Here is a 19,296-nt window from a genome sequence, read left to right as displayed (position 1 = left end):
ACAGAAAAAAATTCTCGCAACCATAACAGATGCACATATGAGTTCTAAAAAATCATGCAAAGATCACACTAGGAAACAGGTTAAAAATAATACAATATAGGAAACAGGTTAAAAATAATACAATATCCAATATCATTTGTGCATGATCAGAGCACATTCTGCAGAGGACTTGTCACTGTTTGCCACAGATAGCGTTTTTATGACAGATAAGGAGGCTGCGTAATGTTATTGCACATAATGTTCCGACTCCGCTCATCCATATTTTGACTTAATTGCCAAACAAATGAGGAAAAGAGTAAACTTTCGGAAACTCGCATACTGTTCGAAAACAATTGGTGGTATGAGTAACAAAAATGATCACAAAATGAAACCTTTAAATTAATTAAATTAATTGTAAAACTACAAAATAAAAACAGGCAAGACCAAAAAAACCAAAAAAAGATTGCAAAAACACATAGTATTGAAGCTAGCTATTAAAAGCATGAACTTTTAACGGAAATTATTTTTAAATCCACTTGCGCCTAATTTGAACATCAGAAGAGCCGGTTTTAAAATTGGCAATAAGAAATGACAAAAATAACCAAATACATTGACCAGTTTAAAAAGCTAATAACTTTTTATATGGAATTAAATGCCAGTCCTAAAAACGCCGGTTGAAGCATTGAAGATTAGTGTTTAAGTTACAAGACAGTCGAAGAGAACTAACATTTAAGTTAAAATGATAAGTTGACATGAAGAAGATGAACAGTGAAAGTTCAAAATTAATTTGATATTTTTGAAACAAGTACATTCAATGTCATCAAAACCATCGAATATCAACTGAAAAAATTAAATAATTTCACTCAATAAGAAGACATTGAGACTTTTCATTATTCAGAACGACATACGACTACAAAAATAATATCAATTACAGGCAAAACTCGAAAACTATGAGAAATTTGCGCAAAAAATGTCGAATTTATTAAAACCTTACGCTGAAAACGTGAGATATGTTCTAATGAGCCTCCATTCACTAGCGACGGGAACTGTGACAAGTTAAAGAAAAGCATCAACAAATTAAACCCATAGTATCAAAACTATAAAGACATTAGTTAAAGCATACAACCACTAACAGAATTTTCGCAGAAATTGAAACTAGACCTGTCAATAACCGAGCCGAGTTGCCAGTTGAAAAAAATAAAGCTAAGAAGTTGACAAGTTTCAGAAATTCACCGATAATTTCTTTAAAGAAAAATATTAAAAGTAAAAAGAGATATTAGGTAAAATAAAAACTCTATCCCTACTAATTTGGTTTCACTGGAGGAAATCTGGGACCAACAATTATTGCGACTAAGCACTAGGTTGAGGTACATGAGGCAGAAAAGTTTGGCAAAGATTAAAAAAATCAATGATATCTTTTTGAAAGAAAAACTGAGAAACACTAGAGCCATTAGGTGTCGACTGGAAAGAAAAGATAATTTCACTAAAACCGCTGTAGATAGCGAATTGAGTATTTGATTAATCACAGAAAACCACAAGACTACAGAAAGAACAACAAATGCTGGCAAAACTCAAGATTTCATTAAAACTTTACAAAAAACACTGTCGCCGCCATATAAACCACGAGCTTTACTCTGAGAACATAATATTTGTCCTCTGGGCCGCAATTAAACATAAATGGAACCCATCAAAACCTGACCCTCGAAAGGAACGCAGACTTGTGTGTAATTGGGATTTAAAAAATAACAAAAAACGTTTTTAAAAGGACGGCGACCCAATACAATTGAAACATTTTCATTGTAAGACTCTACGATGAGACCAAAACTGGCCTTGATATCACTGCGCGGCTGTTAAATAAAGTAATTATTACTAATAGCTTCGTAATAGATAATTTTGCAAAAGAAAATCTTAATATATAAAAAAAATGATGAATTTTTGATAAACCTCGGTTTAAATTTGCAAAAGAACCGCAAATTAAGAGCTCCATAACATTTTCCAAGATGCCGGTGATAACAAATAGCTCTCATCTGTGTACATAAAGGTTTTGCCAGGAATTTTTATGTCTGAACTACCGGAAAACATTGAAAGACGGGCTAAAGAAGCATATTTGTTGCTATTTTTCAAAAAAAAGTGAACTTTCAAAAATTTAGCAAATATTTTTTACCAACAGAGTCGGTTCAAACCAATTCAACAAGTCTTTAATCTTTAAATATAAAACCAATAACATTATCGGTAACAATTTTTTCATCTTATCAGAAAACTTGATCCAAATTTGAACAAAACTTACGAAAAATGTTTAAAAAAACAACGGAAATGAGACTAATGTTTAAAAAACATTAAACCTCAAAAAATGCTTAAAAAAGCGAAATTCAAAAAAATCGTTTCAATTTTTTAATTTGATATTCTACGCTGGACAAGCTTTATATCACTCACAACTCTTTACGATGAATATATCGATGGGCGAACTGAACGAAAAAACCAGTTGATCTTTGAGCGGGGCAATAAAATCTTATGTAGACAAAAAGAAAAAAAGACAATGAGTCCAATAATCTTTACCCTCGCTAATGATACGCGGAAGCAAAATACTGCCAAAACAAATTGCTCGTAGCTTTATTGACAATCTCTTATAATTCGGACAAGATTATCAGGAAAATGTGGATCACTATGAATTCTAAATTAATGACAAAAACGACTAAAGTTGAACATGCACACCACTCTTCGCCGATTATGCACAAGTTGTTTAAGAAAACACAATCGGTAGAATATCGGGAGCGACTCAAAGACTCGTGCAAAAAAGTTTAGATGTCTAAAGCGGTCAGATCGAAATAAACAACTCGAAATGAAAATGGAGAGAAAACGCTTGCGGGTGTTAGGGCAATGGGAGCGGGAGGGAGTGGATAGATGGTGCGGGGGACACGAGGGTGGTGGGGGACGGAGGTCAGGGGGTAATAGGTGCAGGTGTGTGTCTTCATAAAATGCAGAATGATGACCTTTTCATCTTGTATACTATCAGAGCATTATAAACAACTAAGTACTCTAAATGCGCAAGTCAATGTTCGAAAAGATAAAGGTCAAAGTTAAAGCCATGAAAAAATTTTCTTCAGCAAGACAAAAAACCTGTGGAACACCAATACTCCTCTTCGAGTCGTAGAAATAGATAGTATAGAAATGGAAATTAAGATAAGCTTTAAAATGAGTAATTGGCTTTTCATATTGAAAATTGTCACCTGTGAGATTTTAGTTGAAGATTTCACAAACCACAATTTCTCCACTTTTTAATGGTAATTATAAGGAACACAAAATGAAAGCGAACGAAATAAAATTAAAACTTACAAAAATATTTGACGAAGAAACAGCAGCAGTCATTCAGGTTAGGATTTGACTATTTCGCTAAGTTTCGCTGCAAAAATTGACATCTTACGAATCAGACAGTATACTCAGCTCTTTTGACTCCGGGGACAAAACTATCGTAGGGCATTTTGCTGACAAATCATTGCTCAATGCTTGAAAACTTTCCCAGAGGTCAAGCAAATATCAAATTATTTATTAATGCCATTTTTGCTATTTAGAAAGATATCCTTTAAAAATTATGTTATCTACTGTAAGTTTTCTTTGACAATAAAATTCAAAAATCACAATTTTGATGAGAAGTTGAAAATCTGAAATTTTTTCACCAATTAATTTGAAACACAGAAAATAATTTTTAATTCCTAAATATCAAGGTCTTTACGACTTGATATTAGGATGAAAAATAGGATGAAAAACTTTATAGTTGGATGAACACAGATATAGGATGAAAAATATCAAGTAACTCAACGAAACTGAAAAAATGTTTAACTCACTTTATCTTGCAATCTAAACTCGCCCAAAAATTCTCCTTCGAATTAGAGATCAAAGGTTCGGCAGAAATTCGTGGGATTGCGTTTAATAAGGGGGTGTATTGAAATATGTGCACATAAAGATAGAGAGAGTATTGGTAATAAAAATAGTGGGAAATAGTGGAGAAAAAAGAGAAAATGAATTGATTTTGAGTAATATAATGTGTGTTTCAAATCTGCAATGTTGTTTAATAAAATAATGATTAATAGCTAATGAAAGTGAATATCCGTTCCCGTGTACATTAAACCAAACGAGGAGAGAACGAGGGAGAAAGAGCTAGCTAGCTAGCTCTCTGCCACAAAAATGGGGGGAAGAGGAAAAATAAAAATTAAGAGGCGAGGAACAAAAATAATACGGAGAAACGTAAGGAAAAGATAGAGTAAGTAATTTAGAATTAGTAGCTCTTATATGTGTAGCTAGATAGCTAAAAATGAGCTTGTGCCAAGATTTTTCCTTGACAAATATACTCATACAAAATAATGATAAAATCCACGTTATTGCATTATAGAGAGTAGTAGTCTATAGGGGAACTGTATAATTTATTTCACTTCATTACGCATAAAAGCAATTTTTGGAGTAATTTATTGAAATAAACGAAGCCAGACTATGTATATGTATAAGTATATGTCTTATATACTATATGAATAAATCCACATTTACACAGTTTTGGATTATTTTTTGTTAATAATAAAAAACTAAAGCTTAAAATGAACGCAATTCTAATTACAAAAGATTTTTTTCTTTCACTTCTCAAAAGCAGTAAATACTCTTAAAGCTATTCTGCGTTGAACATTCAAATTAATTCAGGATTTACAAACTCGCTGTTTTTTGCTTAATTGCGTTGATTTGCGTATTTTTAATTGATTGAATTCTAAATGAGCAAATGCGAGCGAGCGGCTTTAAAAGCCGGAATTTTTATGGATAGATATATAAATGTGATATTATATATTAAACAAAGAGCGAGAGATAGAAAGAAGTGCATATGTGGCATATATAGGTAGTGCATTAAATTACTGCGCAGAGGTATTTAATAATAAGGAAAATGAAAATAATAAACGCAATAATCAAATGATTCACCTGTTTTTTGCTATTTTTAATACGCGGTGAACTTGTAGTTCGTTACTACTATACTTGCTGTATATTCCTTAAATTCGACACACATACTGTGGTGGGGGCATCCAGCGCCTATTGATTTTTGTCTCTCCCAATTTTGTTAATTTTCCTCATCTGCTAAAAATTTAGCCAGATATTGGGGGATAGAATGATATGGAAATTACGGGAAAAGCCTTGCAGCTATATCGCTCTGGAATTACGTAAATGCATTATACGTATACTTAATTGCCAAATTCTATTCCCAGCTCCAATGCAACTGCTTGATGTAAAAAAGGGGGAAAATGGGCTAATGTTTGCCTCTATTTAGCCACATCATACTTACGTTATCAAAAAAATCCACATTTGCAATCTCAATTGCTAACTAAGTAATAAAAGGGTGAATTGATAGAGAAAAAAAGTTGGCTGACTACGTTATACGCACTGGGAGCACAAATGGCAATCAATTCAAATGAGTTAGCTGTAATAAGCGTGCCAGAGAATGCCGTAAATTGAAGAGGTTGGTTTTTATTTAGCGCTTGTTTGAAAAGTGGAAATTTACAATTGAAACTCAATAACTGGGGTTACTTATTATTTATTACTAACTCCACTAACTCAGGTTAGGTTGCCAACTGAAAAGGGGAACAACTGCAATCAGGAAAAGACAGAGGGAAAATAGAGCGCACACAAGGGGGGATTGATAAATGTTAAATTAAATACAATGAGCGCATGTGAACAAAATGAAAATGAATAGAGCGACTACTTAAAATTAACTATCGTTGATTATTGGGGTTAGGCTACAGGCAGGCTTTCTCAAGACTACTGAAAGAAAGAAAGAAAAAAAGACTAACCTATCCTATTTTTGCAATACCACCATAAAGTACATACAGCTTACGTAACCCCCTTTTAACACTACCACATCACAAAACCGACATCTCAAATTACAGAATTATTCTTGGAAAAATTTGGATCTTGAAGTAATCGTTTTAATTTAAAAAAAATCCAAAATGTCAAGAATTATTTGAGGTTTTTAATCCGAATTACAGCAAATTTGGGCAGTTTCATAACAAAAAGAGTTAATTAACAGGTTAGATGTTTTCGGCTTCGTGGCAAGTCGGCTTGGACGGAATGATCCTTAAGGCGCATTGCATGGAGAATATAACAATTGCATTAATTCTCTTACTAATTTGCCTCTACATATTGAGCGGTGCTGCCTCAATGAAGATAACGTAAGCAACCTGCCTCGCGCTTGATTATATCCGATTGTCATTTGTGTAATTTGGGAGCGTTTGGGGAATAATCGGGCAAACAGCGGGAAACATATTAGCGCGTTACCTGTGCACAGGCAGGCATTTTTAAGCGCTTTCCACTTTTAATTAAAACAAATTTAAACAAGCAAAATCCATGAACACAAACGCATCCAACTTTCTATTCAAGAATGTTGATTTGTTGTGCATATTGATTGTCCACAATAACATTTAAGCAATTAAGTTTATCGGAAGGTAATAGAACGCTCATTCGAAAAAATGGGCGGTAGAATGAAAGTTGCATGGTCAAAATCCGTTTAGTTTTCAAAGCAGTTTTTTCTTTACATTTTTAGGTAAAGAGGTTAATCTAAACCACATTTACAAGTAACTGTTTGTTTCGGAGCAGTTATGATCATCTCAATAATATAGTGTTTTATATGCAATTTTGAGATATTTTTGTGATTTCGCCGTTCTAGACGCTTTTTTTTACAGGTTTTTGTACTCTTTTTCATGTTAATAGCGTCGAAGCTATTTTCTTTTGATTGAAAATGGTTTTTAAGTTTGTATTCGTGGACTTCCATTTCGTTAATATCAATTTAAATTGGTTTTAGTCGAAGAAATTAGGCTAAATTTGAACAATTTCTTGCATAAAGTCACTGTTGTTGAAATTTTTGCCTAATTTTTTTTTGTTTCTCCTGACTTTCAGAATATTGAGTTGTTTAATTAGGATTGGTTCTAGGGTTATTGTTACTAGGAGAAAACAATTAAAGGCTTGATAACCAAGGTGCACCGACTAAAACCAAGGTGCACATATTTTCATAAAATAAATACATCAACTCTGCAGTTTTTGGTAGTTTTCAATGCTTATGTTTTAAGTGTTTTTAGTCCGTTTGAGTGTCACGTGGTTGCGTAACGAATAAGCACGGACGGTTTGTTCAGGTGCGTTTAGAATAGCCATTTAGACTTTACATTTTTCAGAGAATTAAAAAAAATTAACAGTTTTTTTAGAATTCGTGCTTTCGAGTGAACCCTGATTTTGGAGTCGCAACACATGAAATATCTCCCAGAATTTTTTTAATTTTTTTCCTGGAAATTTCTTTCGTCGGTTTGTTCTTTGCAGTTGAATGGTATAATGAAGTTAATAGTTCTACCAGCTAGTGGCTAGGGTTTAAGTTATATTTTACCCAGTCTTCCGGTTATGCTTTTTTGCTTTTAAAGGAAGTAGTTTCGTTCATGCGGCATTTTGACCTCAAAGAAAACGTGAAAAAAGCTGCCATGGTGAACAGATTTTTGCTTAGCAAGCAAATTTTTATGATCATACGCTGCATTCAGTGTACGACCTTTCGAATTTGAAAAATGGTTTTGACAGAATGGACTATATAGATAACCGTGCTTAATAATTTTTCGTCCAATTCGCGGTTTTTTTGTAATTTGGTTTTTCGTGCAAATTATTTTTAGATTATGCTGTTTGAAATGTAAACCATTGGGAGTGATACAACAATAATTTTGACAGCTTAACAATGCTTTTCAAGCGTAAAGGGGCCGCCGATTTCTCTAAGTTAATTTTTGACTTTACTGAGGCACTTCTTAATTTCCGGATTCTTAAGAGGACTTTTTTCAACAGTCAATACACATGGCAACTTCCTTTTGCCGTTTTATACATTAAAACTTTCTCTCTAACTTGAGAAATTTGTGTTTTATAAAATTTTACAAATGCTAATCTCATTTTGGCAATATTTGCCCAATTTTTCTCAGTTTTAGTTGTTGTATTTTGCTTTTGTTTACTAGAAAGTCTTTCTAACACCTTCAGGGAGTTAATTTACCTAGTAATCGAAATTTTTCAGTCTTTGAAATGCAGTAAAAATAATTTCATTTAAAATATATTTTTTGTAATGTTTTCTTTCCTTTTTCTTTTATCTCTTCTGGAGTATGGGTCTGGGGATTGAATGCTAATGAATGGAACGCATTTGTTTTTCTACTTAACTTTCTTTCAATTTTGTTTTTATCTTTGAAAAACAGAGAAGCTTTATTAAATTTTTTTATATGTGTCCATATTCTACACATTTCAACATAAGTCACTTCTAGCATTCTCATGAGAACTATCGATTTTATTGGTTTTTCTACTCTGGTAAAAACTTAAATGGTCTGAGTCGGTCTTTTAATTTTTCATTTTTTATATTGTAGCTCTGAGATCTTGATGGAATACCGTTTTAAAACTTTGACCGAAGATTTTTTCTAAAAAAAACTAGTTTTCTTATAAAACAAATGAACTCAGTTTTTTTGTTCAACAACCTTTGTCTTTGTATTATTCCGTGTCTTCTGTTTTTTTCTTGATCACTTTATCACTTTTTGTAATAATTACAACCTGTTTTGCTGTATGTTGTTTCCAACAAGACAATTCTATATAGTTTTTGTCTCAATTGCTCTGTTTCCAAAACACAAGAAATTTCTTCCTGCTTTCTAAATTTTGATACCCTTTTTCTCTAAAAAACGTAAATTAGTTTCTTAGGAAGTTTATGTGCCTTATGATTTAATATTGTGTCTTTTTGAGCTTAGAGTTGATTGTAGAGTTCTTGTTTTTAAGACTAAAATCTTGATTTTTTCATGAGAAAACTAGGCCTTATCAGTTTTTTCAGCGTTTCAGTTTTTGACCATGCCAGGACTTGGTCTTTTCTGAACGTTACCAAATGGTTCATAATATAACATTTTGCGGTATCAAGATTTCAGTGCCATATCGTGATGTCAAAATTATGTCTTATACTTTAAATCTATGCGGCAGTTTGTGTACTGTTACTGAGTGATGGCAAGATCGGTTTTCTTTTAACTCGTTCTAATGATGTCAATGCTTGAATACTTCTCGTTATAACACCGACACCGGTGTGATTTTAACAAAAATTTGTTGATCGAATCTGCTGAGGTAAAAAATTATTGTTTTAGGTCAAAGGGTTCTGATTTCGGCTTAAAGTGAGGTTACATGTGCAGCTCTGACGCTTCGAGTCGGTTCCGAAACTTTTCCGGGTATGTTTTAGAGATATGCGGGCACATTTTCATGATTTTTCAAGTCAAATTAAAGTCGTTATTTCGGTCATGCCGAATAAGTAATTGAAGCGAAAAAGCAAGTGGTCTTGCTGAGTGAACTTCTTAGCTCGGATTTCAAAGTAGAGTGAGGAAACGGTGTTCGCAAAAAAAAATGCTTTGTCGCTGGTGATTGTTTTAATCTTATGCAGCATTTGACATTTTTTTTCTGTTTTTTCGATTTTTTGAATCTGATTTTCACCAAATCCATTCATAGTCAATTCTAGATCTAGTTATTTGTTTAATCAAGGAAATTTCTTAGAATTAAGTCAGGACTTGTCCTGCTATGTTTTTTAAAAAAAATAATTAATGAAAAGTTTTGAAATAAAAACAAATGTGATAACTTTTGTGAACGCTTAGTCTGGTTTTAGTGCTGAAACCCAAGTCAGACCATACGAAATTAGATTTGACCAAATTTCTGTCCCCAGTCTATTATGTATAAAGTATTGCACGTTACCCAACGTTTAATAAGGTTGAATTGAGCAATAAAAAAGTTAATTAGATGAATGAAAAGTGATTATCAAAAAAAAACATTTGTTTTTCGTCACATGATCTGTAACCATGATCTGTAACCTTCTGATGTTGTGACCATTCATTTTGGTTTATGTGCTGTAAAAAACTGGAAGATGTGTTTTCACGATTGAGGCAGTTGGTTTGGGACAGAGGACATTTTTCAGAGGAAGAGAATAATAGGAAATTATCCAAGTAGCAGTTATAAGACCTCCAGAGACTTTTTCAAAACGTTTCTTTTTGTTGGTCGCGTCATTAAAAAGTGTTATACAATCCTGGTACAATTTTTTTCAATCCTGAGAACGACCGTTACGTTATTGGTGATGAAAAAGTGTATTTGCTATCAAATTGGTTGCTGCATTAATTTCTCTTAAAAAGGAAAAATTTTAAAAAGAAAAAGGAAAAATTTTAAAAAGGAAAAATTTTGAAATTTTAGATCTAAAAACGTTTTGCCAAGTCCTGTTTTGCCAAGTCGTTGAATCGCCGTCCTCAAAACTAAACATTTTCGCGTTCACAGTAGATCAGAAGTTGGTTTTAGAACTAAAAATGATGATAATAACTATTTGATTTTAAAAAAACAAAGAATTGAATAAAAAAGTTGTCTAAGCGATAGCTGAAACTCAGAATCCTTCGCAAATCAAGATTTTTTTAAACCAAAAAAGTTTAAAATTGCAAGAGAGTGAAATAGAAATTGTTAATTTTTTTTTCAAGAAACAGCTGACTCTTCAAGAAACAGCTGAAATCTTACTCAATACTCATTTTTATACTGCAAAAGTATATACTTGAGCGGGCTTGTTTTGGTATTTGAATCTTTTTTTTCTGCGGACATGTTTAACAAGAAGATCATAAGAAATGTATTGAACTGCATGTTCCCTCTAAACAAGATGCTCGATAATGTTCGTTTACACATAATGCTCCAACACCACTCAACCACGTTTTTGACTTGATTGTCCAACCAATGAGGAAGAGATAGAAAGCTTTCAACGAATCATTTTGTTCGAAAACATTTGTTTTTATCCATTTACGAAATCGCCTTTGCTCTAACAAGTATACACAGAGAACAAAAATTCTAAAGAGAGTCAATGATATCAGCCATTAAGGAGCGTAAGAGAAAAAACAAACAACAAATTTAAGCAAAAACAACAAGCACTACCAAGCATTACGACCAAAACTCAATGTCTATCCATTTTAAAAAAGAACGAAAAGTCAAAAAAGCAGCAGATGAAAAACAAACTAAACCAAATGAGTTGCATTGCCACAAAATATATGGAACCTGTATTTATGCGAATAATTGACTATAAGACAAGTAAATAAGACAAGAACAATCAGACAAGAAAACAAAAAGGGCAAAGTTAGAAAAAATGTTTACAATTTTTGAAAACAATTAAATTTAAAGTCATAAAAATACCTATCTATCAACTGAAACCATTCAATAAATTCATTTATACCTCAAAACACCTATAAAATCATTGAGACCTGTCAAAATCCAGAATCTCATACGACTTAAAATGAACAAATATAGTCAAAAATCAAAAGGTCATTTCAATTTTGCGATGAAACGGTGTCGTAACCAATAAGATCAACATCTATTCAATGGAAAAACTGAAGATAATCAATTGCTCCTTATTTCAACGGAATTAAAGCAACATGACTCTTGTCATTATTGTCCCATTATTGTGATGGTTAGGTAAGACATCAAATTGGAAAACGACAAAAATTAAATAAAAACTCCATGAAAACTTGTATTATCAATCCAAAAAAACCATTATTTAAAAATGAAGAAGCTATTAAGGTTACATAACAGATCACTTGGACAAAATGCGACCTCTGTTTCTACTGAGACTACGCTAAAAGCTGCAGAACTAAGATTCAAAAAATGCCAAATCTCAATGAAACCATGTTTTAAAACCAATTTTCTTAAAGCGCAAGACATTACAACTGTATGTGTTCAACTAAAAAAAAGAAATAATTTACTTTGTAACTGCTCAAGCCAAGCCTAAAAGTTAATATTTTTTGCTAAAAATATGAATTAAACTAAATTGCGCCTTCTATCAGCGCCATTAATGTGATACAAGACTTTTTATTAATGGGTCAAAAAAAATGAGAATTAGAATAGACAGCAAAAAACTTAGCGACCCCATTGACTTTAAAAAACAAGCAATCAAAAGTGCATTCGAACTCACTCGGAAGAGTGCGACCTGCCTCTTTGCTGAGACTACGCTAAAAGGTGCCAAGGATAAAAAAATTAGCAAATCTCAAAAACAGTTTATTTATTTTATAAAACAATTTTCTTAGACATACGTAAATATTTGATAGATTGAACGTGTTGAAGAAAAAAAACATAAATTTTTGCTGAAATCGTTACAAATATTCATTGACTTTACTTTGCACGTAAATTTGACCCTTCAATCATTGAGTTTCCTCTTGAAATCATTCTGGTCGGTAACTAGTATTTGAAAAAAGGCAAAAGTGTTTCAGAAAAATATATACAGCACCCAATATATACTGCGCGGCTGTTAGAAACGCAATTGTTCTCAAACATTGCAAAATAGTTTTGTTTGGCAAACAAAAATCATAATATATCAAAAATAAATAGTGCATGTTTTATAAATATTGGTTTGAGTTAGCGAAATACCGCAGAAAGGTTATTTCCAGAAAATTTTCTTAGGTACAATTGGCCCATATCTGAGCGAAGGAAAATCCTGTGAGCAATTTTAATGTCTGCACCAACGGTAAAACTAGACAAACTGTGCCAAATAGGCATATTTGATGCTATTTGTTATATAAAAACGGAAAAATGATGAATTTTTAAAAATTTTGATGAAAATTTCGCCAAAACAGTTGATTTAAACAATTCACAAACTCTCCTCTATCTTTTAAACGTAAAGCCAATAGGACTATCATTAAATTGCGAGAATGTAAATTTTGCGAGAAAGAAATACGAGATGAACTAGTAACAGCCAATGAAAAAATTACTGCCTTAGTTTTCTTGCTATAATTTCATTCCTGTATGTAACCAAAAAAAAACTGCTGACGTGTTTGTATCTCATTAATTTCCCAGAACCCCTAAAATGGGGGCAAAATTAGGGAATAAAAATCATCAAAACTAGTAGGAGAGATCAGACTTACCTTTCCGCTTGTCAAGCACCGTCAATGAGGTTGGTTAAGAAAGCAAAAGAAGTTTCAAAGGGGAGAGGAAAGTCAAACTTATTGAAGCCAAATTTTGGAAACATTAAAATGAATTAAGCCAAGTTTGGTTGAAGCGTTAGGCAATCCCGAGGTTTGAAATCAGAGGGATTTAATTTATAATTTATAACAAGGTAGCTGCCAGCTTATAAACCGCATTAGTTAGTCAACTTACTCCAAATTTACATACATTAACTACTTAAACCATTAAAGACCCCGCATAAATAACTGGTTTAGATAACTAGCTGGAAATTGGTTAAATATTACACATATACACATTTAGGCACACACGTATACACAGAGAAGTCGGCCTAAAGCTGGGAGGTAGGGAAAGGCAATTGCCTCCCCTGCAACAGTGGAAAGATAGCCCAAGTTAAGGAAAAATCAGGAGAATCAGAAAGAAATGAGTCGTTATTAGAAACGAATTAGGAATATAAATGAAAGAACGTCAATGGTGCTGCACCAACATTCGCAAATGGACGAAAACTCGACAAAACTCAAACGGCAGAAAAACTTCCAAAATCTGTGTAACGCCTAAAAAGACTGCCTCAGCACTGCTTTCTTTCGAAGATTTTCATCAAAAAATCTTAAAATAAATTAGGTTTTTTTAAGAATGTTGAAATCGTGGCTCTTTATAAAAAAAACGGCTTTATATCTAAAGTTTTGGGTGATTTTTGCGGCAAAGCGACACATACTTCTCGATAACAAAAAGTTGATATTTTAAAAACAAATTTTTTATAACTGATATTCGAGCAAATATTAATAAAAGGAAACGACAAGGTGGATTTTCGGCGGAATGGCGGATCGGTTAGTGAATGGGTCATTAGGTGGTGGTAATGTTTAGTGGCTTGATTTGAAACAAGGCGAGTTAATCAAAATAATCACTTGAAAATGGAGCGGGGTCTTTACCCCGTGCACCCGGGACGATTAGCCGGCGCCATTTGGGGATAATTCGAACTAGAGGGGGGCTAACTAGCTGTGCTATAGAACTACTAACTAGAACTACCAGTTATACTAACTACCCCACACTTGATAAACTACTTTCACTTCTATTCCATGGAAAAGAGAAAGAAAATAGAGAAACAGGGAATGGTTAGTAGAGACAAGTAAAAACAGGGAATAAATGAGGAAAAATTAACTGAATTATCCATAAAACCACCACCCCACACTAGAGCGACACACTTCTAATAGTATGCTATTACTAGTACTTAACTACAATCAACCCCAGTCCAGCTAACCCCTTAACCCCCCCCCCCCTCCACCCCCCCCCCCCCCCAAAGCACCTTATGCCAAAGTAATAACAAAATACACACCATTCTCCTTTCCCTTTATTTCTGGGAAGAGACAGAAAAAGAGAGTGAGCTATGCTTCTGCTCAGTTTATAACGAAGTTAGTTAACTAACTAACCAACTCTTAAATAACTTAACTAACGAACTAACTAACCGCATTACCTTCTATCTGTCTTTTTATTTCCCCATTACCCGCACAGCGCACGTGAACAAATTAGCAGATTGCGGGCTGAGGTTCCTTAGGGTAGGAAATGAAGATTTTTATTCCCAGATTTTGCCTCTATATCAAAAGCCATTAATACATCCAATTTCCAATTTAACCCCAAATAGCCCCCTCCCCAGTATTTTACCCTTTCACCCACACACCCGCATTCCGATTTTTCCGCTAATCACCCCAATTCAACCCCCCTAAAAATCGGGACCAGAATGGATTCAATCTGTTTCTAACAGAATGTGAGGGCTGCAGTCATAAGGTGCGTTCCCCGATTAATTAGGCAAAAATAAATGGAAATCGATTAAAACAGGACGACGCCTGCTACACACATACACATACATAAATTCGCAGCACAGAACCTAACCACAATTTCATCCATTAACCTTTCTTTCCTCATTTCATAGACGCTTCTCGAGCTCAGATTAAAACACTGAAAAGTACGAGATACGAGTTAGGAAAAAAAATAATATGGAAAGTAAATCAGAATTAAAAAAGAATTAAAGAAGTAAACCAGATTTATCACAAACAGCGAGAGAAAGTTTGGTTTGCTCAGAACAGACATTGTGCAAAAAAGTTGAACCATTTTGAAGTTGAAAATTAGGACATTTTGAGTAGAAACTGATTCCGCAATATGTTTCTAAAGAATTAGCATTTCTTGAAACTAATTTTTGCTTTTTTGAAGGGAAATTTACTAGGAAACTGAAGTACAACAAAGTCCAAGACCATTTAATCTATTTTGGTTTGCAAAAAGTATTCGGATATTCAAAATTCCAGAATTCTGCTGAGAACGAGTTTGATAAACTAGAGCTCACATATGAAATTGCAATCTTGTCTATATAAAACTATAAAATATGTGTGAAATTATGGCCATTGCCGTAGTGAAATGCCTCAAATGTTATAGACTTATTATACAATTCATGTTTGTTCTCTTTTTTGGACAAAAATTGGAGCAAAATTGTGATATTTCATCCGCGAAAAGCCATGTATTTTATATCAAAACCTTTATGCATAAATTCTTTATAATTGTTTTTCACCCTCAGTGTATGCAAAACAAGAATGTAAAAATTAATTTATTTGAAGCATAAAATAACAATTAGACAGAATCGCAAATTATTAACTGAAATTTTGTCAGAAAAATTTATCAATTTGACAAGCTGCAACATCAAATAAGTCAGAAGAAAACAATTCATTCTCATAAACTCCCAATACAATTAAGCACTATCAATTTCGCAAAAATAATGTACAACATATGTGGAAACCAAAAAATTATTACGGCTGCTTCATGAATTGGGTGTGAGAAATGAAAGTAGAAACAAAAGATAGGTTAATTGCCTAGCAATTAATCAAAGTTTTTAAAAAAATTAAAAAAATTTTATCAGGCGGAAAAATCATTGAGAAGTCCTCAATAAAAATCTGATGGACATTTGTTCAATTGAAGACTAATAATGCAGAGTTTGATATTTTTGACAGCAAGAAAAAAGCGTTCCTCGAAACATTAGATAAAATCAGTTTCACTCTCTTGTAGTGCCATAAATTATCTTTGGAATTTGAAAAACAATTCCTTTTTTGTTTGCTTTTCATAAAAAGAGCCTATTCTTCACTTAGGTAAAGCCACAAAAATTGTTTAAGTTACGAAGTGCGGTTATTTTTATACAAATCAGCGTTTTTTTGGTTACGTGTTTAAACTTCGTTTACATACAATGAATTCCCGGTAACAATAAAAACTGTATATGCTAATAAACAATGCCAATTAAATCAAATTAAAAATAGAAGAACTATTTCTTTTCTGACAAAAAAATACTGTGAAAATTAAAAAGTGACTAATTTTAAGCAGATTTACGAAGATTTAAAATTTTCAAAATTTTAAACATGTAAAGTTCAAAATTTACATGTCTAAAATTTATTAACTCCAAAGTTATGTTTACAATCGGTCAGAAGACGTTGAAATAGCTCAACGTTTTAAAGATATTGCTAAAGGTGTCATTGCTTTCTACCATGGAATTCTCTTGTTTGCGTCCTGCATTTTCCAATACCACAGTTACTATTACTATACAGGTTCAAATGATATTTGTCTGCTAGCAGAAAAATACTAAAAATTACGGAAACTTTAATTTAGTTTTAACGAACTTCATATCATCATTTTCATATACAAATGAAAAGAACAGTTCTTTTTTCTATATGAATCTTAAATGTCGAAGAATACAGAGATTATGAATTAATTTCACACACTATTAAGTAAAGTCGCTTCAGTTATTTCTGCGAATCACATACTTAGAGGCTAGTAAGGCTCTCACAGAAGTCTTCTCAAACTTCTAGAAGTCACGCGTTCAGGCTTCTGCAGACAAAAAGTCGAAAAATTTGTTGGCCATACGACAAAGCCTAAAGCCAAAAAAATTGGTAGTAGAAAATTAGCATAAAGGATTGCTACAATGTTTTTTGAGAGCAATTATTAGTTAAGATGTAGAAGGGCAATAGGGAAAACAATTGTATTCATCATATCTCAGTCTCTAACGTTGTTAACCAAACAGGTCAATTTTCAAGATTTATTGAGTGAACTTGAAATCCAGCTGATTTGAAAACGTTGATGAACGGAACCAGAAAATTATGTTTGTTGTAAAAGTTTTGTAGTTTGAGACATTGTAAGCCGTAAAAGCATTGGTATGTTCCAAGCTTCCGGCATATCTTTTGATCAACAGTTGAATCTGCTATCGTTTTTGAGAAAAAATAAAAAACTTAACTTTTTTTATCGGTTTTTTTCATAAACTGCAATTTTCGCACTCAAGAACGTGATAGCTCAAGAACTCACCTCGAGAACGTTTTCGTTAATGAGCGTTGAGTAAAGATTTGAACTATTATTTATGGGAGATATCAAGCAATGAGGGGTCAATTTTAAATTTTCAAACGTTTTTAGTTTTTGTTTGTACCTTATACTTATACGATGACATCAGTTTTAAGAAAATCTCAGAGAGCACAAAATTGGTAATCTTTGTCTTTTTCGATTGTCCTTTAAGACCACCGATTTCAAAATTGTTGGGTTCCGAATTACTCTTCATTGTAAATAGTTGGTTTTTTTTCGAAATTATTGAATCTTACTAATTTATGGGGGCAGAACATTGAAATATTGCTAGTTTTGAATGAGTGTTTTGTTTAGACACGCACGTTGACCCCTTAATTTTTTCACTCATTAAAAGGTCTCTAAAAATATTTTTTCACTGAGAAAACATAAACCGAGTAACGTCGTATGAGTTGCCCCAGAACTGCAGGCGGAGGCAATTCAATTAATAAGTGGCGTAAACTAAAAATGTTTTATGTGTGAAAAGAGGCCCACACAGGGTTCCGAACTTGTGGCCACCTTATTTCAGAATGAGAGCAATTTGAGCCAAAAATGAAGAACTCAAACGTGGCAAAAGTAAAAAAAGAACTCAAAATTGTTCTAGAACGAAAGCGCAAAAACAGTCAGGCGAAAATTTTGCGTTAAGAAAAGACACGCATTTACAACAATTGCTCAAAGTTTGTTGTAGAGCAATTAAAAAGTTTTGGTCCCCCAACCACCTGGTATCGTGATATTTGTAAAAAAAAACCAAATGTATACAATCTGGCGGGAACTTGCAAAAAGATGCAAAAAGTTGGGGGGGGGGGGGGGGGGGCTCTGACAGCTGTTATTTTGTTTGCTTCTTATTAAATATCCTGTGACCTGCCAACAAAAAAGTTTGTCCTTCTAGCTTTGAAGATGAGCTTTTATGGAAAGAACTTTAGGATAAAAAACGCTATCATGTCGTCAATGAAGACTTTGTTCCACCTTTTTTTGGGGCCTTCAAAAACTTAAAACGGTCATTGATATATCATCTAAACAGCAAATGGTTCCTAAATGAACTGATCAAACGGGTCAAAAGGTCTTGCAACTAAAATCTGATCACAATCAAGACTGACTAAGATGAGCAAACATTCTTGAGAAATGGTATCTGTTCTGTCCCCCCTGCCCCCTCCCATTTTCTCAATAACGCAGCGAAGGTTTGACAATCGGTTGAGGATGCAAGTCAAGCAGAACTATATAACAGGCATGTTATTGGTAAAAACTGTAGCATACCCGGCCAGGAATCTAGAGGTACAGGTTCGAGTCTTACCGCGCCAGATCACAGAATATTTTTTGTCATTAATTGTAGAGAGGTTTTTACTTACGAAACTAAAAAAAATTGAAAATTATTTGATGCTATACAATTACACGATGAAAAACATTAAAACAACTGTACAGTTTACATGATCAAAAATTGTCGACAATTCGAAATTTGTTCACTCACCTTGATTGATTAGAGGCAATCGGTTGAATGAAGTTGCCCAATTATTAATGCGTTTTGTTTATTGTTTACTTTTAGCTGATGGGCAGTTTGCGTGCGTGCCGTGGGTTGTAATTAGGGCAGGATTTTTGGGAGAGGAAGTTATTAGATTCCAATCAATTCCCAATTGATAAATGGCGGCTGTGCGTTTATTTGTTTGTTTTTGTTTGTGTGAACTGCGTGAACAAACAAGGGCTATTATAAACAAGTGGGGGCAGCAAGGAGCTAATAGGGGTTGACTTGTTAGTTTGTTATGATTATTATTATTATTATTCTGAAATGGGAAGGCGAAAAAAATGAAAGAAAGGGTGAAAAATAAATGAGATCGAAGTATGAGTGTGGTATTTATTTGGACTGTGGTGGTAGTGGTAGTAATAGTAGTAGTATTAAGGGTAGTAGAATTAATGTGAGAAGAGTGTTAGTTGGGAAAAGAATGAATAAATGAATGAATAAAAAGAGCGCCTGCGTGTATGTGTGTTAATAGATTTCCCTTT

At 33.2% G+C, this 19,296-nt stretch overlaps 1 protein-coding gene across 6 annotated transcripts in view; it reads right to left on the bottom strand.

The window, feature by feature from the left end:
* The window catches only part of LOC142339148 (zinc finger homeobox protein 3-like), a 342,404-nt gene that overhangs the window by 19,736 nt on the left and 303,372 nt on the right, over positions 1-19,296 (bottom strand). Inside the window, exon 1 of one of the 6 annotated variants that reach the window (XM_075388916.1) lies at positions 18,767-19,290. The exons of 1 other annotated variant lie outside the window; for it this stretch is intronic. The gene's annotated coding sequence lies outside the window, so the exon portion shown is untranslated. Of the gene's footprint in view, positions 1-3,206; positions 3,278-3,821; positions 4,571-5,293; positions 5,821-12,908; positions 14,120-18,766; positions 19,291-19,296 lie in introns of those variants that run through there. 4 more of the 6 variants (XM_075388919.1, XM_075388920.1, XM_075388918.1 and 1 more) reach the window with 4 other exon arrangements.

The sequence above is a fragment of the Convolutriloba macropyga genome, chromosome 5 (genome assembly GCF_964194025.1).
Source record: "Convolutriloba macropyga chromosome 5, txConMacr16.3, whole genome shotgun sequence".
In the NCBI taxonomy this organism is placed as follows: Eukaryota; Metazoa; Xenacoelomorpha; order Acoela; family Convolutidae; genus Convolutriloba; species Convolutriloba macropyga.
This window is presented reverse-complemented; position numbering and strand designations above follow the sequence as displayed.